The following is a 24,936-nucleotide window of genomic DNA, read 5'->3' on the forward strand; positions in this document are numbered from 1 at the left end:
TGGGAAACTGAAAATCACAAAGCAGAGGGATTCAGAATAAAACATGTGTGAGAAAGGAAGCTATTCCAGTACCTGATCCTCCTTGCAGATGATGGATCCCATCAATCTTAATTCTAAGGGGATGGGAGAGGAAACACTAGCTTGCACTTCTTCTAAATCCTTGCGGCAAGTAGTGGTCCTTTGCAAAGCACAGGATTTCCAGAGAGCCATTGTAGAAAGAGATGTGGGCATCTCTGATTGTTGTGTGCATGAGTTGGGATGAGGATATCAAAGATGGGTTCTGCATTCCATTTTTAAAATGTAGGTTGCTCTGTCTGTACTTCAGTGAGGCATACGCTCAGATCTTATCTACTTTCCTCACTATTCCACCCCAAAATGGATTAGGCTAAAACTGCTTAGACTCTGAAAAGAAGGGAAATAATTGATCGGAAACCCTGCAAAAGGAAGAATTGGGTCATGGCCTTTGAGAGCCATGTTTTTTCTTTTTCCTACAATGGCACCACCTTGTATGGTTCTGACCAACCCTACATGGACAGGAAAACCTGCATCTCATTTCTGCTGAAATATGTTTTCAATTTAGGATTTGAGTTTCCAGGTTGACTTGTGAACATCTAAAGGACTCAATGTCACCATGACATAATGCTCCCCAAAGGCCAGTTGGCCGTCAGCAGAGAAATGGGCAGTGATTAGCTAGCTGTCAGTGGTCAAAGGTGCTGATGTGACTGCGGAAACCAATGTGGGAAAACTGAGAAGGAAAGAGGGAGCAAATCCATAGTGTTGTGGGGGAGGGGAAATAGTACAGGGAAAACTTTATAAGCTAGAGGGATTGTTAGAAGATGAAATATGATGAGGGACTGGATGGGAAAAGATAGAAGTTTTACAGATATAGTTTGGAACGAGTTTAAAAGACCATTTTAACTAGAAAAAGATCTCAAGAAATACCTTTTAAAACCAAGGAGTAGGAACCAGAAAAAAAAAGGCGAAGTATTCTGCATGTGAGGAAATTAGATTCACAAAAGGTTCAGAGGCTAATTGTGACGGAATGGTTTTCAAAACCGTGATAATAAAAATTTTAAAAAGTAGTAATTCCAAGGACTATGACTACCATCTGTGAAGATCTGTTTATGTGCCAGCCGTTTTGCCCGCATTTTATTTAGATCATCTCATTTAATTGTTTGTGGGAGTATTAATATCCCCGCTTTACAGGAGAAAACATAAAAATCAAGGTTTTAAAAATTGTTGTAACTTTTCTCTTCTTCCGCTCTATTCTCTGCTGCCTAAAAGAGTGGTTTGAGCAAGATATATTTAACTGCATTTGTTTGAAAAGTAAAAAGGCACCACAAACGTGTAACACTGGGCATATGGAGGAGGAAAGAGGGAACTAAGTTGTTACATTTATTCTGATAATGATGACGATGGTGTTAAGGGGATTTAATTTGTTAATTTGTGTATAAATCTCCCCTCCCCCATCCCAATCAGCCCCGAGAGCCATTTCATTTCTCCTCATTTGCCCCTCGCTGATGGCTGATGTGGCCGCCTGGAAAGCGGGGATTCCCTTTACCTCCAAGGAGATGCTCTGATTGATTTCACTTGTTTCACTGTATTTGTGGGATGGTTGCATCCAAAATTCCATCCCTTACATAATCGAGGGTCATGAAAGGCAAAGTTCATTCTTGTGCTATTTACAGGAAAGCAGCCTCGGGGGGAGACAGCCTCTTTCCAATATTTGGCTTGAGAGCTTTCTGTGAGAAAAGGAAGCATCATTTGCTCAGCAAAGCTTTTTGTTCACTATTTTGAGTATTTCAGACCACTCCAACACACACACACACACACACACACACACACACACACACACACACACACAGAGTATGTGTTTGTCATTTAAAAGCCCCCTCAAAGGAGCTACCCTCTGAAAAATAAGAAAGTTACAAACATTATTTGTGTACCCTACAATCCCCTTTTATGTCTTTTTTTCTCCTTTCTCTCTAACCCTCAGCCCTATTTCATTTTATCCTGCTCCAAGTTTATTTATGAGTGGGTTTGGGATTAAATAGAAATGAGATCAAGTGGGCAGAAAATTTGAACGCAAGAACAAGTGGTTCTGGAATTATATCAAATACTGCTTCTTAGTCGTGGTGTTACTTGGTTTTAACGTCTCTTTTTCACTTTCCTAGCTGTAAAAACGGGGGAAAATAAAGCTTTCCTTTCATAGTCCTTGTGTAGCTCTTGTCTGAACCTGTCTAGCTTTTTCACAAACAGCAACTTCTCAATAAATAGCAGTTTACTTTTCTGAAGTCTGAAAAGCCTTCAAGAGTCAAAGAAAGTAAGCTCCCGTGATGGATTTGTGCTCTGTGGGGACTGTATCTGTGGAATTTGAATCTTCAGTCGGAACAAAGTCTCACTCCCCTTCTACCCCATACTTTCTTCAAGTCAGTATCAAGCACTTACCACGCGTGTTAACCAGTCGTTAACATGGGTGACCCACTACTAGGCTATGAATTTCTGAAACATTAGGATTGTTTCTTTTTCATTCTTTTAGGTCCTACAAGACCAGTCTATATTGTCAGATGCTTAATTCTTGCGGGCTGTGTGTGAATTTTCTTAGTACTTCAAATTCTTCAAAGATATCGTAGAAGCCAATCTTTTGCCCAGGGCCATGGCTAACTTGGCTTTTTAAGACTTGAAATGACTGTGTTCTTTTAAAGTACTCTAACCTCTTCTTCTTTCTTTCTTTTTTTTTTTTTTAATTAAAGTCTAGCTGATTTCCTTTCTTTATGGAGCATCTTTTAATTAAAAATGACCAATACTTGCCCTGGGCTGGCCAGGATGCCTAGCACTAGTGTGAGATGCAGCCGTTATCACAGCGCTTCCATCAACCCATCTGCAACATATTACATTTTGTTTATTAACAAAAACGATTTTTTTTCCAAAGGAATTCACTCGAATAAGAGAAAGAGTGACAGAAAAGCAACTGCTTTTCTCACTATTGCTCAGAACTTTTTGTTCAGGTTTCAGGTTTTTCTTCATCCTTTGGCAACAGAAGAAACAGAACATAAGAAGCTTGACATCCAAACAAAATAAAATTGGTTGAGTCAATTCTCAGCTTGTCCCAGTTGGGATCCTTCCTGAGGGGAGTGATAAAAACCACCCAGTTTCATATTGTACTGCCCGGGATTTGAGCTGCAGTAATTTTATTTTCTGCATCACAGATCTGCTTACAAAATCTGATTTGGAAAAAATAAAACCCTCACAGTGGACTAGAGAGTTTATTTTATCCACCTTGATTCCTTAGTTTTCTAACTTTTTGCATGTTTATGTCTGAGTTTTGATTCCCCAAACTTACATGCAATCTTTAAATTGGACATTCTGACCAGAAAATGCAATAGGAGAATCATATTTTGTCTGCAGAAATTTTCTAACCACAAGGTTGTCCGGCAGTGTGTTTGGTGTGGAGAAACCTAAATTTTTTTTTTTTTGGTGTGGAGAAATCTAAATTTTTCTAAAGACACTAAACTAAATTTTCTCATACGGAAACAACTGAGTAATGTCACAGACAATTTTTTTGTGCATAGTCACATTGTGCAAACTTTATGTTACTAAGGAACATTAGTATATACTTTAAGAATATTCTTTGCTTCAAAGAATATTTCCTGACTTTTAAAATCTTGAAGAAGTCACGTTGGGATGTTGGGTATGACTGAGTTAGGTGGATGTGAGGTGGTATTTAATTTGCAATAGCATAACTTTGAAAAGACTTCTTTCATTTATTTTCTGTCCTTTCCCCTCCAACATACCTACTGGATTGCGAAAATGTTCTGCTCTTTCAAAGTTAATAAAACCCACCTCTATCTTTTGGCTCTGGTGCCTCTCTGGATGACCAAGTTTTGCTAACTGTCTGATAATAGGCTCCCTTCTGAGGAAGTTCTTCAGAGGTCAGAGGCTAATGGTATCAAACATCAGGCTGTCTGGTTTATTGTAAGGGTGTTTGGTTAAGATCAAGACCTCAGATAAGAGCAGAGTTGCTCTGGCTGGGAAAGGAAATGGTCTCCGATACAGCACAGTGATTCCTAGAGGGAAGAAAGGGAGGGAGATCCCCTGAATACAGGGTATCTTGCAGTTTGTTTTCCTCACAAATAGTTAGATAGTCAAAATAGCACCATTAGATACCAGAAGAACCAAACCCTGAGTTATGGATGAATGTAGATCTCACCTTCAGAGCTGATTCAGATAAGCAGCAAACCAGAGGAGGGGAAAGAAACTGTGAAGCAAAATGAGTGAGTTTCCAGTTCTCTGAGTTTAAACCCATCCTCCCTGGATCTGGAGGTCAAAGCTCACCCCTCAAGGTGACACCTCATATTTTATTTAAGCACTTTTCTTCTAAGGAGTTGAAAGCACCTGGCAAACATTAACTCTTTTGTGCAGTGAAAGGAAACACAGATATCACCAATGAAGGGCTCCATTCAAAGATCAGAGTCCCTTGGTCCCTCCAGTTTAACAGTATTGATTTTATTTCCACATGACTTTGTTTCTTACGTACATGTTCAAGGTGACGTACCACTTTAGCCAGTCACCTGACTTACAAGAAGATAGCTTTATCTACTTGGAGTCTTTTTTTTTCCCAACAGGGACCTCAGAGCTTTGCCAGTGTCATCACAAAATCCCTGTGTACGAGATTGCGTGCTCTGTTAATATTTGGTCTCCTCGTTTTCTAAATTTTACTTTCATTGATCAAGGACTATCTCAAAACTGTCCAACTCTGAACTGAGGAGAACATGTTCAGAAGAATATGGAGAATAATTAAAATGTGACAGGGAAGTGAGGGAGACTGATTATGGCGACACTATAGTTCAATACCTTCATTTTGCTGATGGGGAAATTAAAGCCCAGAGAATGCCAAGTGTTTGTTTGTTTGTTTGTTTGTTTTTCCAAAAGGAGAGGAGGAAAAAAAAGATGCTTGCATTTATGGTGAAACTGTCCTTTGAAATTCCGGCCTTAGAGGAAGTCCCGGTTAAGGCAGCAGCCAGCCTGGGAACGCCCACTGTTCTGGATCTGCCCCTGGGCGGTCAGCATGGTCCTGAGTAACTCTTTGCCTTTCAGGGCTGGGGTGCTTCCTCCATAAAGGGAGACTAGGACATTAAAACATGGCCGTGCCTCCTAGCTCTAAATGACTAGAGTCACCTGGATTCCTGCCTTAGATGCTATGACTGTACTTTGATCTGAATTAGTTATGACTTCAAAGCCCACGTCTTTTATGGAGTTGGTGATTCATGTCTGGCTTGCTTTTTTAGGCATCAGCTCAGTTGTTGCCCTGGCCATGTTTCTAAGCTTCCAGGTGCTCTTCTGGTCCACAGCAGAGGAAGGACAGAAAGCACTTTGTCACTCCAGATAGCAGATTACCCATTAGCCAATCCTTCTGGTTCCTGGGATCTTAAGAGAAGATCACAACATTCTTCTGTATCTGGTCATCCTTTCAGAAGCAGCGTGAGTCCATTTCTTCCATGAAGCTCTGTGTGACCCCTCTCCCTACGCTGCTTCTGACCGGTTACAGCCATAACTGCATTGCTTATTTGACATGGGTTCTTGCATGGCTTATTTTTTGTATGTGTCTTTTGCACCTGTCTTACCTCCTAGGTGACTCTATGAAGCCTGTATAAAAAGGAGCTATGTCTTTTATATCACTGTCAATGTCTACTGTGCTTGCTGGACCTAAAAGTAGATGCTTCCAGCAAACTTAAAATTTTTCTCTGCTTCAAAAGTTGTAGTTACAAGAAAAATGTCTCCCTCATTTTTACCCTCTTATTTGCCTCCTCCCCACCCACTGTGACAATCAATGTTTGCTGAAGTGTGACTAATAGTAGAATAACTTTACACCGGTTAATTCATATACTTTGCATTTTCATTCTCATAATCACCTTGTGAGATAAACTTTATTACCCTCAATTTTCAAATAAGAAAATGGAGGGTTAAAGAGGTTTAAATAACTTTTCTTGGGTCTTAGAGGCAGACAGTGGCTGAGGGAAAATTCAAGGCAGAATGTCGAGCTCTCTGTTGAGGATGCCATCCCTATTCCTTGTTGTCTCCTTGACCCCCTAAGACAATGTGACAGTGTTTTATTATACAGACTTCTTTGTACTTATATTAAAAATACCAAGATAAAGCCCAAATACACAATGGACACAGTTATAAAGCAGATGTTGCTTATCTTGGCTACTATAATTTTACTTTCAGGAATCTTCCCCTTTAGTGATTCCTCTTCTCTGAAAACACTCAGGATTTCTTATTGTCCTGACCCCTCACCTTTCTCCCCTTTTCCTCCTGTCTTGCTTTCTCGGAGCAGGGAGCCCTCAGACTCATTGACATTGAATCTTAAATGACTGCTAAAGTGTATTTCTTCTTCTATAGTCATTTGCAATTCTCAGGTGGACAATGTAAAGCAAAAGAGATGCTTTTTGACTGGTAGGAGCTCAGACATCTACGAGAGAATGTGGGAGTGTCAAAAAGCTCTCCCCTCCTGCTATTTTTCCTCCAAAAGAACCACATGATAAAAATAAATATTTGGAAGGAGAACACTGCCCCCGAGGCAGACTTCCAAAATCATATCCTGGATTTCTAGGTCTCTGGGTCATTCCACCACAGCAGTAGTCTGTGTGAAATATTGCACAGTAATAAAATCTACAGGTCGAGAATAAACCCAGTTAGTGTCCCCAGGTGGGTATAATCCGAAGTCCAGATGCTCCCCTCAGAACAACTCTATGGTAACAGTGAAACAAACAGGTGCAGGACAGGTGCCGTGGAATGAAGGCAGCTTCAACTAGGGAGTTGAATGTCGGTGGTATCGAAGAATACAAATAAAACAGATCTCATGTCATGCCAATCTTTTACATTTTTCCTTATTAAACCATTCTACTTGAGATTAAAAGTAAAGTAAATCTGTCCACATTTTCTGATTGAAAATTGTAACCGACTGCAGAAAATTTTTTTATTTCTGTTAGCTTTTTACTTGGCTACTCAACGTAGATTATTTTTTTTTCTCACTGACCCTTTCCCCAAAATTCATCTGCTTTTGCTGTCACAGCATCCAGTCCACTCCCTGTACAATTTGTAGGTGCCGTGAGATCAGGACAGCATTAATCCACTGCTACCTTAATTGTGTCCACTCCTCCCTACCACAATGACTGGCTCATAGATCAGCGTGTAACCGACACTTATTTTAGTTACTGTCTAGGTTTAGGATCTAAATTGGTCCAATCAGAATGAAACTTTGACTTTTGTTTGCTGGTTGATAGTAGGAAATCTGCATCTTTTTCTGGACAATGTGCAGATGTAAGACCTAAGATGGCCATTTTGCTGTAATGGAAAGAATGAAAAGTGGCAATCTGGAAACAAAAATCTACTCCCATATAAGGATAGCAGGAAAAAAAAAAGATAATTGCAGAACAATGGAGCTAGAGCCTTGATCATACCATACCTGCAGCTACAATTAATCTTTTCATTTAAAAAACAAATTCTCTTACAACGTTGTAAAATAACTATAACTCAATAAAAAAATGTAAAAACAAAAACAAATTCTCTTTAGTGTTTAAATCTATCTAATTCATATTTTTCTATTTTTTATTACAAAAATCATGCTTTATGTTAAGGCAGATATTATAGTATATTGATGCTTCCACCTCGGAGGCACACATGTATTTTTCTCTCTCGAATGTTTTGACTTTGAGATATAACTTACATGCAGTCAAACACCCTGGTTTTGAGTACAAATTTGGACAATGTGTATACACCCATGTAAACAACACTTCAATCAGGATTGGAATAGATTGAAAGAATGGCTGCAAATTCTTGGAATCCTGAGATGGCCAGGTGGGCTGAGTCCGAGCTAGCCAGCTGGAAGCTGAGAGCACAGTTGGAGGAGAGCCACGGTAACTAGCTCAGAGTCTGCCAGTAACCAGACATGTGCCAGAGGGCCTTCTAGATCATCCAGATCATACAAATGCTGTATGAAGGGTGCACAGGACCAGCTGGGCTTGTCCAGGTGAACAAAACTACCCAGCTGACCAACAAAATCATGAGCTAAATAAAGTGAATGTTGCTTTTAGCTAAGCAGCTCTGTCATGGTCAGTTACACGGTGAAAACAAAGTGACAGAAAACTGAGAACATTTCCCTCACCTTGGAGAGCTCCCTCATGCCCCTTTTCTGTCAGGTCTTGTACCCCATAAGGTAGCTGCTCTTCTGATTCCTGTCATCATGTTTATTTTCATGTAGTCTTGAACTTCATAAAGATAAATTTATGCATATTATATTTTGTGTCTGGCTTCTTGTATCCAACATAAAATTTTTGAATCCCTCTCTTTATGTGAATGAATGCTCCTTGTTGAGTATCATTGTATCACTGTGTGACTATGTGTTACTTTCTTTATCTGTTCTATTTGATGAACTTTTGGGTTGTTTCCGCTCACTCCAATTCTGTCTGTCTCCTAATCAAGCAATTTTTGTTTTTACCTGATTGGTTGAATGTAGCTAATAGGGTTAATTGTTAAGCCCTCTTTCTTGACCTGTTTTAGAAACTTGCTAGCAACTGGTTTCTTTGTAGTTGACATCACCCTTTAAACCAGAACTATAAATTGTGCAAATAGTAAGTGATTTTATTATCTAATTCTTAGTCAGATCTTTAGTTGGTTTCTCTCCTGACTCTACAATCTGAATAGTATGAGTATAACCCTGATGACAAAGTAAATTTAGAGGGAGGAGGGGCACTGGGATTTTTCTTGTATGTTGTTTGATCTATTACTAATGAAAAATCTGTTTTACCAGGTAATCATTCTTACTTCCTTCCTACGCCACTCCCAGAGAGTTTTGTAATTCAAACCTGTGTTGCTGTGCCAAACTAAAGAAAAGTTTATTTTCTTTTCATTGTGATCACAGATTAGTTAATCTATAAAATAAAATATTGTTCAGATCCTTTCCTCACTACCTCTTAGAAATGCTTTATTGTAGACAGAACACTTTATACATAAAGAGCTTAGCCCGATGCCTGGCACTTGGCGAGTATCGATGTATGTAGTTTGCTTTCTTCTTCTTTCTGGGTAAGTGCAAAGGCATCGTTAAAGATCAGTGGACATGCTATAGGACGTATATGTGGCAGAAATAAAGATATTTTTCACCATGTTCAAGTCAGAGGACTGAAAGCAGCTCTTACGCACAATAGTAACTGACAAACAGTCAATTCTGCAGCAACTGGATGAATAGAGCTTATTCACAAGAAAACAGAAAGCTTGAATCTACAACCCACAAGCAGTTTAGGGAGTTCTGACTTGTTGACTCATTTTCTTTGTCTATGAGCTGTAGTTCTAAGGAACGTATTTGAATACCAGTCGGAAGAAAGGAATCTACATGGACAGCACGAAAACAAGAATGTACTGGTGAGCAAAATTTCTTGGGGAATAACCATTGATATTTACCTTGAGTTTTAGGGATATTTTACTCTGTTACTTTTTGAGAGACTAAGACATTCCTACTCTATACTCTGACAAATTCTTCACTGCTGGAAAAGGAAATTCTATCCCAGTGGGGTTTTGGTGGTGGTGGTGGTGTTTGGTTTTTTTTTTTTTTTTTTCACTTTTCTTCAATCTAGAGAATGAGCATTATTTCTCCATTGCTGAAAATATGAAATTTTAGAATCTATTGGAATGGACTGTAAGTGCGTGTAATACAGAAAAGATTTGGTGGTTGACCAATGATGTTCCCAGGTGTCTGGGGCTAGTAGTACCCTTGACATGTATTTTCCTTTTAGCGCTTCCTGCAGAATTGCCTCAAGACCTGCTAAAACCAGTCTGCTAGCACGGAAATTAGGATGACTTACTTGGGACCACTCTTGTGGCTTTGAATCCAACGGAGACAATCTTGAGAGGTTTTTTTTTGTTTTTTTGTTTGTCTTTTGGTGTAGCCTTGGGCAACATCACAAGTAACAATTTGAAATAAAAAGTAGAGCAATATATAGAAACCTAACTACCTCTTTGGCTACACTCTACCACCATTGGAACATAAGTAAGTTGAATGCCCAAAGGTTAAGATGAATATAAAGAACATTTTCAGGAGAGGCCTTTATCTGGAATAGCTGCTTCTTATTTGTTTGCTGCTAAGGCCTGAATGATGTTTTTATATGGCTACAAATTTTCTGACTTACGTAAAATCAAATATGTTGAAGTGTATTTACGTCATAGAAGAATAACCTGAGAAAATATGGTATCTTCTTTCAAATTAATATAAGAGCTTGCAGTACACTTTGAAAAAGAGGAACATGTTCTTAATTAATTTCCACTTAACAGAACTGCTAGATTAAATGATACTATTCATTTCCTCTTTTACTCATACTGGCTGAAGCCCACAGTTACTGAACGCTGACTAGCAGGCTTTTCTCAAGATGTCCACGCACCTCTAGTCTCATCAAATGAGCTGAATGCTTACCAAGTGTCAAGCATGGTGATTCCCAAATCAGTTCATGTCTGCAGCACTTTATAGTCCTTATGTAATTTAATGAAATATCAATCAAACTAATTAAATATAAGCATGAAAGAAGATCACTGTTTCTATGAAAAATAAGCTTTGTAATTTGCAAAACAGAAATGCTCTACATCATTTAAAAATGCTTTAGAATATAGATGGACACAATAAATTTTTTTAAGTGGTGAAAAAAATCTGTAAAGTGTCTGCATTCAGGTTGCTTTGCAAGGGTTTTTTCACAGATTCTGCTCCAACTTGTAGAAACAAATGTGGAAATCTCACAGATGCATTATGAGTATGGTTTTCATAAGAGAAATATGCACAGGGAGCTATATTCAATATCTTGTAATGATCTACAATGAAAAAAATGTGAAAACAAATATATGCATGTATATGTATGGCCAAAACAACATAGCTGTACACCAGAAATTGACACATTGTAACTGACTATACTTCAGTAAAAATGAGTGAATTGATTAATTTAAAAAAGAGAAATGATGCAGATTTCAAATCAGTGAAGTTGTACTCAAAGAAATGTCTTGGCTTTACATCAAAAGTTTGGTCAATAAATGTACGTTTTGAAAGTTTTAAGTTAGATGAAATATTTATGTATCTTTCTTATTGTTCTTCTCTTTAACTGATGTTTTGATGGATTGATCTACCATGGGCTTTAAGATTAGAAGTCTTCTATCATATACTATTATATACTATACTGAATGTGTTTATCCTAACAGCAATGCCATCAGGAATGGAGCAAATTATTATAATTCAGATGTAAGTTGGAATTGTCTCAGCTCAGAAATCGAGTTAAAATTTGTCTTGACCTCCACCTCTGTAGTCTATGGAAACTCAAAGGAGTTTACTCTTTCTTATAACAAATGGGTGGTTAGTCTGTTTGTTTGTTTTTTGGCAGCCTCTGTGTCAGGCCCTGAATCCACATGCAGTTCTGGTGTGATAGTCATTCTTCATTTATTATCCTGGAGAAGTTGAAGGGATTAAATAAAATATGGATGCAAAGACATTAGCACAATGCTTGGCACTCATTCAAAGGTAAGAGTTGTTTTAATCTTTTTATTACTTTGAGTCATGGCAATTACTGTACTAAGTGGTATCTTTCCCGTTTTATTTGTTAAAAACTAAGACTCAGCGAGGTTAAGTGTTTTTTCCTCCAGTTGCACAAAAGTAAGTAACAAGATCAGGGGTTTATCCTGAGTCACTTGCTCTTCTAAGCCCGAGGTCACTACAGTATATCTATAATACATTGAAGGAAACCAAGGCTCCCTGAGCACCACCAAATCCAGGCCAGAGGGAAAAATGTGTTTCTCGTCTTCTTTCTAACACTAATCAAATAAGTGTTTTATGTCCCAGCCTTAACTAATTAATTGCTATTTTCTAGCCACCATGCCTCTATTGATGTTTCTTGCTTCTTTTTTCTTTTGTTCAGCACCTCTTCCTCCTCACAACAATCCATTTTCCACTGTGGAAATCCCACCCATTCTTCGTGAATCTATGTAATTCACCTAAATCTTCTTGTTAAGCGATACAAGTATCATACAATTATTGAAGAACAGCCACAATAATACACAAAATTTATTGGCTATTTCCTCTGTATTAGGCCATGTGCTCAGTAGCATATGTGATGCGTGAGGTACCAGCATGAGGTCAGCACCCACATGAGCACCTTAAGGAACAGAAATGTTGAGTCAAATCCCAAGGTTACACGGCTATAAGTAACTGATATGGTCTGAACATTTTTGTTCCCCCAAAAATTCATGTGTGAAAAACCTAATGCCCAAGGTGATGGTATTAGGAGGTGGGGCCTTTGGGAGGTAATTAGATCATGAGGACAGGGCTCTCATGACTGGGACTCATGCCTTATTAAACAGACCCCAGAGTGCTTGCTCCACTACATGAGATAACATGGGAAGTCGGCAGTCTGAGACAGGAAAGAGGGCTTTTTCATGAGAACCCGACCATGTTGGCACCTTGACCTTAGACTTCTAGCCTCCAGAACTGTCGGAAAAAATGTCTGTTGATTATAAGCCACTCATTCTGTGGAATTTTGTTACAGCAGTCAGAATGGACTAAGACAGTAACATAATGGGATTTGAACCCAGAAATTCTGACTCAGGTGGTTAGACTTTTCCTCACTGCTTTCCATTTGGTGAGTGGATGTGTTCAATGTATTCAATATTTATTCCTGGGAAGCCTGGAGCAATTTATCTTTCTCTAGGTTAGGTTATTTGTCAGGGTGAGGGTAAAGGTTCTACTTGGAGTTGAAAACTTTCCATGAAGCAGAAGAAATAATTTTTGAGTTACTAGACTCACAGAGATTTGATTATGAAACTAAGATGTTTTCAGCATGAGAAAAAAAAACATGAAAATGATAATGAAGTTGTTATTCAACTTCAAAAGAAAATGCCCTTCCTTGGAGGGAACATAGCCTAGACGTCAGGGGCAGAAGAAAGTCAAAGGAAATTTAAAGGGAAATAAATCTCAATGGAATCTCACTTTCTTCCTTCCTCCAACTACATCCCAAAAAGGATCCCCCATACACAAGCATGCTACTTAAGTACTCAAATTACAGAAAACTACTTTTGCCATTTTTCCCTTTACAAATTAGTATTTCCTGTTGGTCTATTTGATTCTTATTTGAAAAATAATCAATCAAATATGTGTAAAGACATCTTCTATAAATCAGTTCCAGTCAAGTGCAAAAGAAAGGAAAATGTATAAATCACTGTATTAGGTAAAATTTGTTAAGTTGTATAAGAAGTGTTCCTCAGTTGTATAAAAGATCTTTGTGAAGTGTTTCTGCTGTCTTTTTTTTTTCCTACACTGTATGAGTAGACACTTAACCATGAACATAAAAATTCAGAGAATTGTTTAAGAATGCCTGATAAAAATGCCTGCCAATCTCTGCTGAGTAACTGGTGGATGGGTACTTAACAACTTGAAGTGTTAACATATTTTGGCATCCAATATTTTATCTGCACAAAAATGAATTCGTTGTTACTGCTATTAATTATTTTATTTCCCACTGAGCAGTCACAGAATATGGTTATTGTTAATATTTAAATTTTTTGGATAGATATTTAATGACAAATTTACAGCCATTGTCGATATTAAACTTTGAATGCAGTCCAGACCTGCTTGATAGTGGAATGTAAGTATAGATTGCAAACCAGATGTTGCATAATGCCTGGAACACAGTAGATTCCTAATAATCATGTCAATATCTGAAGAACTGAGCACAAAGAGTAACAATAAACTATATTTGAAGAGTCTATGTTAAGATCTCATATAGAATATATTGTCAAGTTGTGTGATAAACCAAGTTTGGTTTAGAATTTAGATGACTATGATTTATCCTTTTTAAGTACAATTTTTTTAAAGTTACATTCAGTGGCAATATATTTAAACTATTCTACACAGTATAAGGTGGTATTTTACCATGTTTAACATGAAAGCATCTCATATCGTACAGTATGAGTTTGAATCACCATTCTTTCACACTGTCACATTGTGCAAAGTTAATTGAATCCCGTTGGGAAATTGCTCTGTGCCTTACATTATCTTCACTATAAAGGGGGGGGTTGTCATAACTCTTTTTCATAGGGTTGTGATGTTACAATGCCTGGCACAGAGTCAACAATATATAGATGCTAACTTTTAAAATTTTATACTATTTCTTTCTTCTTGTTGATATCATTTCTGCCTGTTGATCATTAAACTTTTTGAAAACTCAAGGTAACTCATGTATTGAATTATTTGAGGCTGCTTAGCTCTAAATAATAATGGGAGTTTAGCTGGATTTCTATGTTTGCATTTTTTACATAGATTTTTCCATCTTCATCTGTAGTTCTCTTTCCTTTTTTATTTTCCTGTCAGCACCAGTTCTTTCTTTCTTTTGTTGTGACACTTGGAATTTTTTAAAGTGGCCAGCCCTTCTGTAACATTAGTCTGTATATTTCAGGTCAGGATCCATGCTGCCCTACCCCGAGATTTCTACCCCTTTGGACTCTGTGTTTTTTTCATATCTATGCCTAGGGCCAATCAGAATTAGGAACAATCACTGAGAATTATTTTGGTGGGATGGGCGGAAGCAAAATGTATACTTTTTCTTTCTGCTTTAATTGAAATTGAAAAAAAAAAAATGTAACTCCAGTGGTGCTGGAGGTTGTCACCTGGAAGCAGAGAATGAAGATGGAAAGAAACTGAGTCCCGGTCTCATGTTTGAGCCTCTGTAGTCCCCACGACTGGGGTTCACAGGAAGGTGAGATATAAATCAATAGTGTCTCTTTACTTAAGTGAGTTTAAGTAATTTCTCTGTCCCTTGCCATCAAAAGAAAGTAAAGTGATAATCTACCTATGGTTAGGTTACCTGTTACTCCTTTTTGTTTTACCAGGGTCTTTGCTTCTCCCTACGGTCCTCCAAACACCCTACTAATTTGCTATTATTAATCAGCTCTGGCCTTAGGAAGGAGATAATCTAGTTTCTTCATATTTTATCCTAATTTGAATCAATATGCTCTGAGAAGGCTTGAGAGAGTTTTGGTACCTGTGTATTTGACTTCTTAGAAATGCTTTTCTCAAAGTTTTTTTCAGAATCTTGGGGGAGCTCATGCTGCTAACACATTGCTGTGGAATGTCTTTAACGCCATAGAGCCTCGCATAAAATCTCAGACTCACCACTTATGAGAGCTACATATGTTTGAAAAAGTTACTTAATGTTTCTCAGTATCAGTTTCTTATTTCATAGACTGAGGGTAAGAAGACCTTGCTTGGTTGAAATGAGGAGTAAAGATACAGCACTTAGAACAAGGAATGGCATGATGGCTGCATCAGAAATGAGCTACATCCTTTTTCATTAATTTCTAAGTTGATGTCCATTTCTAAGTTAATTTCTAACTTTCAGCTATTCAAATAATGATTATTGATCCAGGTTTCCTGTTTACAAGATTTTTTTTCTCTCTCTCTGCCAATGTTTACTTCAGGATATTTCACTTTCTCCTTTTAACTCACAGGAGAAAGGGTCAGAAAGAAAGGAGGAAATAAATGTAAATTAACATTGCTCTTTGTTATTTAGTTTGCTATCAGACATGTCAAAAAAAGCTAAAGCCTTTCATGTCAATAAGCCTTGAGAGTTTGAATTTTTAGTAGCATGTTCCTTTGTTCTTGTGTTTCTTCTATGTTTAAAACTATTTTCCTGCAAATACTATTTTCTCAGAAGAGCATTTTACTGGCCATTTGAAGTTTCTGGAATGATAGTGCCTGAGGTAACTCCTGGTTTCATACCCATTTAGACATACCTGTAATTTCAGAGGAGTTATTCTGTGTTTCTGTTGCATTCTAATAGCTTAAATGTGCCTTTAAACACATAGGCTTTAATTATCAATCTTCCTGTTTTTACAGTCTTTCTGGTTCAATCCTGCCTTCCCCACATGGAAGACAGCAAAGAAACCTGCTCGGATTTCCTTTCCTCCACCTCCCTGCTGCCAGCTCTCCTACTCCCTTCTCTCCCATAGGAAGCCAAGAACCTGCTCAAATTTCCTCTGTGGGGTATACGTCCCACCTGGTTTCTTCTTCTTCTTCTACTCGGCAACAGGTGGTTATTTCTGTACTGTCAGCTCTTTGGACACCCTGGCTGTCAGAATCCATTCCCGGTGGAAATGCAGATATTTGAGTTTATTCCAGACTTCAGTGGATATATCGCCAATTTCCATTTTCTGAAAATAATTTTCTCTTGATGGAATAATTTTGTTCCTTAACTATTCCATTAAGCCAAAAAGAAAGAAAAAAAAAAAAGGATTTCATCCCACCTAAAGACTGAATCAGTGATGGATCTGTTTGTTGCCTTTTTTCTGATTTCTTTCAAATAATCTCCAAGCATGAGGATCATATTGAGTTAACCCATGAACAATGGAACCAGAAGTCTGGCAACCCCATTTTTCAGCCATGTTGCGTTATGGATTTCAGTGTTCTCTTCACCATTATTTTGGGGTTTGAAAAAGCTAATGAATCAAAATTCCTGGGGATAAGACACAGGACTATATACTTTAAAAATATTAGGTAATAGTGAATGCTACTCAGGCTTGGGAGCCATTGGACATAAACAATACCTTAACATTGAAAAATGAAAGTATTTAATAGGTGTTTTTTTTTTCCCCATAAGAAGAGACTAAGAAAGTACAGTTTTTTTTTCAAATAGGAAAAATGAAGGCTAAGGGACAATATGATCAAAATGACAGATGGCCTTATCAATATATACCAGGTATGAAATGTTCCCAGCAGTCTCAGGAATGTGAAAAATGACACATTACGTTGTTTAAAGACTTATCAGACTAGATTTTACTCTGAGCTCTCATCTTGTTGATCTGCCTGGAGATTCAGTCTCTGTCACTATTGGGGATTACTCCTCATCGTTTCCCGAAGGGTTGTGCAAAGCCTCTTACGATCTGACGCAGAACAGAATATCCCTAAAGGCCCCTCTGTTTTCGGCCCGTGTGCGTCATCACGAATGGGCTCTTCCTTCTAGCCCTCGCGGCGACTGGGCGTCAGAAAGCACCCTGGCTCCCTCTGCACTTTTGGGCATTAAGACTTCTGGCTTTGCCTGGATGTCCAATGCTGAGGGTACACGAAATCCCTCTCTGAGTTTGTGTTGCCTTATCAAGCTCTAAGCCTCAGCAAGAGACCAGGGCTTAGAGCACCGCTGCTCACAGTTTCTGCTTCCGTCTCTCCTTTCACAGCCTCGGGTGATCTTCCTGTCCTTCACTCTCTGATCATTTGTGCTTCTACCATTTGGTCTGTAATCCTCGGCCACGCGTTGTCACCATGTGGCATGAGTGTGGTACAAGTTCCAAGTCCAAATAAGACTAAAGCAGCTTTTCATTGCTAAGGGCAAAGGAAACGCAGGGCAGGGTGGTGTAACGTAATGAACATTAGTGTAAGAGCTATACATTTATGGGCTTAGAATTGGAAATGGCCACTTCAAGGCAGGAATATATCTGAACATAATTCTCTTCTTCCTAAAGTAAGGACAGTAATACTTAACTGCTCTAGAGATAATGTTGCTACAGAGATAATATGTGAAGCACATCTGGCCCAGAACAATTGTTCTTTCATTGTTAGATTGCTGGTAGTTGGCATGAGGCTGGGTAGACCATTATGAACAAGGGATGAATTTATATGAGTCTTTAGATCCCAGCCTCAACCAAAAGAGCTCTGTGCTTTTGAATGTGTGAGTCTATTTCTCCCTCTTCCATTCAACAAATGTTTATTACTTAAGGTAATTCATATACTTTGCAGTAGTCTATGATTTTAACAAGAGAGGCTAACACAGCTTGTCACTGAGTTTATATTGATGTATGGGTGTACGGGGGGAGCAGCCAATTAAAATGCAGCATGTCGAGTGCTAAGACATATGTTGCAAAGGGAACTTTTATGCACAGGGGCATCAGTCCATGCCGGAGTGGCAGAGGGAAGTGATATCTAGGCAAAGAAATCACCATCCTCTACTTTATTAATTAACTGACTATTTGTTGTTTTGCCTTCTTTCCGAAGACAAAATGTTCTGTAGTTACTTGGCTCTGCTATTCATACTTTAGAACACAATAGGAGCATTTGCCAAATTCTATTCCCATGATTAATTTACATTTAGTTGCATCAAGTTAAAAAAAACTGTTCTGATGTCCACACTGATAGTGTCTCATCCCCCACTTCTCAACTTTTCTGTTAAAAAAGATTAAGGAAGTGATATTCCTTTGTCTTTTTTTTTCTTCTTGTTTAAACTGGGAACATTTTCTTTAAAAAGAAATCTTATTGGGATATTAAATATTTAAAACCCAGAAACAGGGCTCAGTGGTCGAGCACATGCCTAACAAGCACCAGGTCCTGGGTTCAATCCCCTGTATCTCCATTAAAATAAATAAATAAAAAGAACCTAATTACCACCCTACTCCCCCCTAAAAAGGGGAAAAAAAAAACCAATAAAACAGAAACAAAAAACCAGATGTGTTTTTGTTGATCAAGAACTTCTCAAATTTTCTCCACCCTCTCCGCACTATTCTTTCCTAACCCTCCTGAAATCCCTCTAGGAGCCCTCGTTTAGCTAGGATAAAGGAAGGCAGGCCGAGGAAGAGAGCAGACTTTCTGGAAGTGAATTGTGGTGAAGAAGTGATTCAGCATTTGCCGTACTTGAAATTCAGGAGGATAGTCGGGATGATGGTTCGAATGATTTTCAATGAGAAGAGTTTGCAGATAAACGATGCATTAGTGAGATCCGACCTCCTTTTATTCAGAACTGCTTTCTTGTATTTCAGGGGTGTTTTCTAGGCCATTAAGATTAAAAACTTGCCAACACCACTGGAAGCTATAGAACATGATTCATAACAGAATATGAGGAAAGGGTCAGGTAACATGGTCTTGCCAATCTTATTCGTGGGGACAAGCATGCAAATTTCGTGTTTCTTCTTGGTGTTCTTTAAGATTCAATGTCTCTCTCTTTTCATATATAGGGATTTGAAAAGGTCACTATTTAGTAAGAGGGGAAAGATTTGGCCATATTTGATGGAACTCTTGGAAGAAAGAGAGAGAGCAAGAAAGAAATTTTCCAAGTGGTAGTACAGACGCGAAAGTATTGTGTGGTGTACATGCTTACAGCTGGTAGTAATCACCCCTCAACAGTGTACGGTGATTTCCCGGTATCAAATGTGAACACATGTGAGCCTTTCCTTTCAAGACCACTTTTTCTTCATGTTCTTGAATATAGGTTATCATAGTGATCCTAACCCACATTTATTAGAGTCTGTTTTTAATTAAATGAGAGGTCTTTGCTGAGGAATAGTTCTTGTGGGTAAAAAAATGAGCACGCTGAAAAATTGATAACAGAACTTTCTTTGAAAACTTATTTACTTTTTCTTCTTTATGCTGAAAACATGTCTTTGGTAATGTGTATCTTCAAAGGCTGTTGTTTATTTACAAGTGCCTTCGATTTCCAGCTACAATAATGCAGAGTTAGTATCTCAAGAAAGTAATTCCATTGGAGAAGACTATCCTCTGTCTCATAGTAAAACAATCTTAATTAGTTCCAAGGTAGAAGCTATTTTGGTTTCGCTTCCATTTATTTTCAGAAAATGTAAAAGCAGCTCTTCAAGATGTTCTTATAACTGTGGTAGGCTGGAAAAAAATGGTCCCTCAAAAACATATTTACTTCCTAATGCCTGGAATCTGTGAATATTATCTTATATACTCCTGTGGCAAAAGATGTGATCAAGTTAAGGATCTTGAGAGAAGGCACTTGCAAACCTTAAATACCATCACAAGGGTCCTTATAAGAAAGCGGTAGAGGGATAGTAGACAAAAATACACAAAGAGTAAGATGATATTAAGATAGAACAGAAAGCAGCCACAAGCCAAGGAGTGCTGCCAACCACCAGAGGCTAAAAGGAACAAGGAATGGGTTCTAGACCCTCTATAGGAAGTGGAGCCCTGCCGAAACCATGACTTCAAGCTTCCAGTCTCCAGAACTGTGAAAGAATAAATTCCTTCTGTTTTAAAATGTCAAGTTTGTTCTAATTGTTATAGCAGCTACAGTTATTAAAAAAAAATGAAGCTACCTCAGGTAAGTTTAAATTTCTATTTTATGTGAAATGCAAAATCACCTGCTAGTTTGTATGCATTGCTGATTGGTTTATATTTTTCAGGTTTTCTGTAAGTTAAATTCATCCTTAATCCATTTTCTTCCCAATCCCATGTTGCATTTTGGTTTTTAAATGTTTTACGTTTCTTTTGATTATGGCCACACATGAAGTATAACTCTGATTTGCTTGGATGAGTCCAGGGCTGTGGTTAAAATTCAAGATTGCGCTTGTCACTTAAATAGCTGGATATTTTATTCCTCTCTCTGCTGTCATGAAGTAGATGCATATTTATGCCCTAGAAATGATCTTAGGCTTTTCAGGATTCATGATGAATAAGTTAGGCATATCCCTTGCCTTCATAGAATTTACAGTGGAAGAGTAAATAAGTAATAATAATAATAAACAATTGCAAAAGAGTGAGAAAACATTTACGCACTGTACGGGAAGACTTTGCTGTTTTGATCAAGTTTCATTATAGTAATTATTTTATGGAATTCTAAAAAAGTGGTTCAACACAAAAAAAGTATTGATTGGAATCCATACAAATAATGTTCATATAGAGTTGTCCCTCTGTGTCTGCAGGTAATTAGTTCCAGGACCCCCGTGGATACCAAAATCTGCAGATGCTCAAGTCCCTCATATAAGACGGCTTTAATAGAGTCGGCCCCCCACGTCCAGGAATCTGCAAATTCAACCAACCCGGGAAGGGGTATTCTGGTCTCCATTCCATTTATTTTCAGAAAACTGAAAAGCAGTTTTTAAAGACACACCTCAGTATGATGTCAACATTATGGGGGTAGGCTGGAAAAAAAAAAAAAAGGTCTCCCAAATACATTCATTTCTTAATCCCTGGAATCTGTGAATATCAACTTTACGTGGCAAACGTGATTAAGTTAAGGATCTTGACAGAAAGCACTTAGTTTAGATTATCTGAGAAACCCTAAATACCAACAAAAGTGTCTTAATAAGAAAGAGGTAGAGGGATATTAGACCAAGATACACAGAGAAGAAGATGCTGTAAAGACAGAGCAGAGGGAGATGCAGCCAGGTTGGGTGACTCCACAAACGGGGAACTTGACGATACCGAGGGCTGATTATACATGTATATACACAACATGTATCTTGGATCCTTAGTATAATTTTTGGCTGTTTTTTCACTGTAAAGAGAAAACAGAAACCTGATTACAGTAATATAAATCCACAATAGTTCTAGTGCCCTGACGATAAGGTACTGGCAACTATAGTTTGCAAAGGTCAGCAACACAATTCTATTTTCTCATGCTGAACTTATCAAGTCTTCCTGTGCCACTCAGAGCAACACACCAAGTTCTCAGGATAGCCTTAGAACTTAGAATTTACTTCTCGCTTTGTTTCAAGTCCTAGTATGCTTTCTTTATAACACTCTTCCTAATGCTGATTATTTAGAAGGAATTTTATTCTTTCGTTACTAGGTTATCAACAAACATGGGCCATGCATTTGTTGTGTGAAGTGTCGGAAAATAAAGCAAAATCAGGTGCAAAGCCTGACAGAGGAAAGCTGGTGAAGAAGATGGATATTAAAACAGACTGCTTTCTTTACACAGCATCTTATGAAGTCATATGAACCACAGGAAATTGCCAATATTTAATTATTTTTGACCTACAGTAACTGTGATTTCATATCGTTGAGCGTACTCATTAGGAGAGATTTGGCAGCTCACTGGTGAGTTTAATTTTGCTTAGTATAGTGTGCCAAGCCTGATAAAGTTTTCACGCCAGTTTTCAGTATTTCAGTCACATTCATCAGAAATGAGTGGTGCTGTTTCTTCCCACAGGTCCGTATAGACTAAACTGAATTTTTGCAAACACCTCTGAGGTACGTTTAGCTTCTCCTAGGCTGCAGTTTCAGCAAAAGAAGACACTCCTCTCACTCACTTCAGTTTCTTAATACTCTAGACCCCAGATTGACAAACTTCTTTTTGCAAAGGGCCAGGTAGTAAATTTTCAGATGAATGGGTCAGATGGTCTCCTTAGTAACTACTCAACCCTGCCGTTGTAGTGCAAAGGAGCCACAGATAATATGTAAGTGAATGAACATGGCTGAGTTCCGATAAAACTTTATTTACTCATAATGAAATTTGAGTTGAAGTATTTTTATATTTGATATTTTTTGATAATTTTTCTTTTGATAATTTTTAATTGTTAAAAAATGCAAAGTTCACTCTTAGTTAATGGGCTATAAAAAAGCATGCAGAGGGTTGTCATTAGCCCATGGGCTGCAGTTTGCTCATGCCTGTGCTGGAAGTACATTTATCAAAATGTTTAAGAAACTCTTTGTGATATTCTTTTGGGTCCATAAAAGCATTAGGCTCAATGGAAGAGCCAAGAGAATCCTTCAAGTTTAAATTTCCCAGAATCCTACAATTTTAAATTTCTACTCAGGAGGGCTGCCACAAATGCCATTTTTCTAATATTTAGCAGGTTCTGTTTTAAGAAAAGAGATGCCTTGTATTCTCCAGGAGATATTCTCAGCTGTATCGCACACTAACTTACTGGGAGAAAAGGTAACCGCATCAGAAAGGAAACTAAACCAAGGGAAATTTCATTTCCTCCCCAGCACAAAAATACTAGGCAGTGTCAGTTTTTCTCCTCCATCCATCAACACCTGTTCCAGATGAAGGTAGTGCTTTGAGGGTCAAATAGAACAGAGCCCTGGGCATCCCCATTGGGATCCAAGGACTTCCTCATGAGCCGGTTTCCTCATTTTGGAAGTCCTAAACGAGATTAACTTGCTGCTTTCTTTTGCTCTGTCATTTTAACTCTGAATATCTACTAAACAATCTTTCATTTTGCCAGCTATAATCACAAACAGCCACAAGGTTGGACAGTTTATGCCCCTAACGTACAAAGGTTTTATTCAGTGATTGATTTCATGTCTGAAAAAAAAAAGAGAGAGAGAGATTACGTGCAAGGTGTAAGTAATTGGGTGTGAGCAATCCCTGTTCTTTGGGAAAATGAACACTTCATTCTGAGCTGGAGATTGGCCAACCAGACAGCGATTTGAGAACATGTTTTTTATCCTCTCCTTCTTTAGCTGACTGCTCTTTCCACACTAAGAAACTGAAGTTTTCACTTTCATCTGCGCCTGGAAATCAAGCAAATCTATGCCACTTTACATAGCTGTTTGGAGAGAGAAGGCAATAATGTCATTTCATCCTACCTCAAACAGCTAAGGTGATTTCAGCAAAGAACATTGAACCACACTTGAGACTTTTCTCTTTAATGTGTAAAAGATCTGGGCATAAGTTATTGCTTTGAGATTTGTGAATGGTGACTATTACATGTGGAATCATTTTCATTTTGCCAGTGGTGGTAGATTTCTATATAATATGGAATTTGCAGTTATGATGCCCAGTTTAATTTGAAATGCCATCATTTCTTTAACCTCCCTGTGCCTCAGTTTTCCTCATCTGTACAATGGGGGTAGTAATAGCAGGTTGCTCTGAGAACAAAAGAGTTAATTCATGTTCTTTGTATTGTTTGCCTCATTGAATTATTATTGTCCCAAATATCAATATCCCCACTACCTGAATTTTACTCACTGAGTACACTGTGTTGGGGATGTTAGCCCTTGGAAAGTCCTGCTCTCACTTAACTGTTGCTTTTCTACTCAAATTCTATAATCTAGGCACAAAGATGACTTACTTTGATCCCAAAAGGCTATATTGTCCCCATTTCTGTGCCTTTAAACATATACTATTCCATCAACTTAGGAATACACTTCCCTTTCTTCAACTTGCCTGAAAAACTAATTTCCAGAAGCTTACATTAGCTTCTCTTTGAGAAAGACATTCCCAGCCTTCACCCTTTGTTTCCCATTCTAGGTCATAAAGTATCTGTGCAGCAGCCTGCATTTACATTGTATTATCTATTTATCAGCCAAGGTCACCTCTTCATAAGAAAGGACCGTTTCTCTTTGGCTCTAATACTTTAGCTTAACGTTAAATCAGAAATAAGAAGTGAATGTTATCACCATTATTGATCAGCAATAAATAATTCAGTACACTAGATAAGATTAGACTTGTAGAGAAAAGCTTGGAGAGGTTTTCTTTTTTCATTTGTAGTCTTGTACACTTAATTGAGAGCAAAAAGAAGTAAGACAGCTAGGAGGTGAGCAACAGAGCATATCCTGGCTGTACCACCCATCCTGGATTCCTGGAGTCTCTTAGACTCTAGCCTCACCACACCGTTCCTGTTCTTTCTCCTGTTATTGCATTCAGTCATGACCATTACATCTCCACACCCCTTACTCCCCCAAAACATCCATTAAATTCCCAGTTCTGAACTCCACCCTGTCTGTGTCTGCTTTGTAAATTATTCAATAATCCAGCTGAATTTAAATTGTCAATAGTAGGTAAGCGTGTCTGGCATCACATTTCCTACAAATCAACAGCAGTTTATTGAGAATAAATCATGGCTATAATCTGGGGGGGAACAGTTGCTAACATCAAACGATCAAATTGGCAGGTCTATAGTCTTCAATAACTTGGTCTCTAATAAACTTGGTGCCACCTTGGGTTCTGCCCTAGTGAGCTAAGGTCTTCATTATTTCAGAGCTCTGTGGGCTACCATCTACCACTGCAGACATTTACTTCCATGCCAAGGAAGGAATTTTTGCTGAAGAAAGGGTATCATGTAAAATCACTCATACTGATAATAAAGTGGCCAAAGACAAAATCTTGACTCTTTCTTCCAGCTCATCCTTGCATTTCTCTCTGCCCCCACATCCCCATTTCTGCAATTTATTGGCTCTGT

The 24,936-nt window shown here is 38.1% G+C and overlaps 1 long non-coding RNA gene across 1 annotated transcript; it reads left to right on the plus strand.

Moving 5' to 3' along the window:
* Positions 1-9,340: 9,340 nt before the first annotated feature.
* LOC116285624 (uncharacterized) lies at positions 9,341-23,446 on the plus strand. The gene is made up of 4 exons (XR_012064004.1): positions 9,341-9,420; positions 11,415-11,551; positions 21,594-21,844; positions 23,216-23,446. It is a non-coding gene; the product is annotated as an uncharacterized lncRNA (long non-coding RNA).
* Positions 23,447-24,936: the final 1,490 nt, after the last annotated feature.

The sequence above is a fragment of the Vicugna pacos genome, chromosome 25 (genome assembly GCF_048564905.1).
Source record: "Vicugna pacos chromosome 25, VicPac4, whole genome shotgun sequence".
Taxonomy (NCBI): domain Eukaryota; kingdom Metazoa; phylum Chordata; class Mammalia; order Artiodactyla; family Camelidae; genus Vicugna; species Vicugna pacos.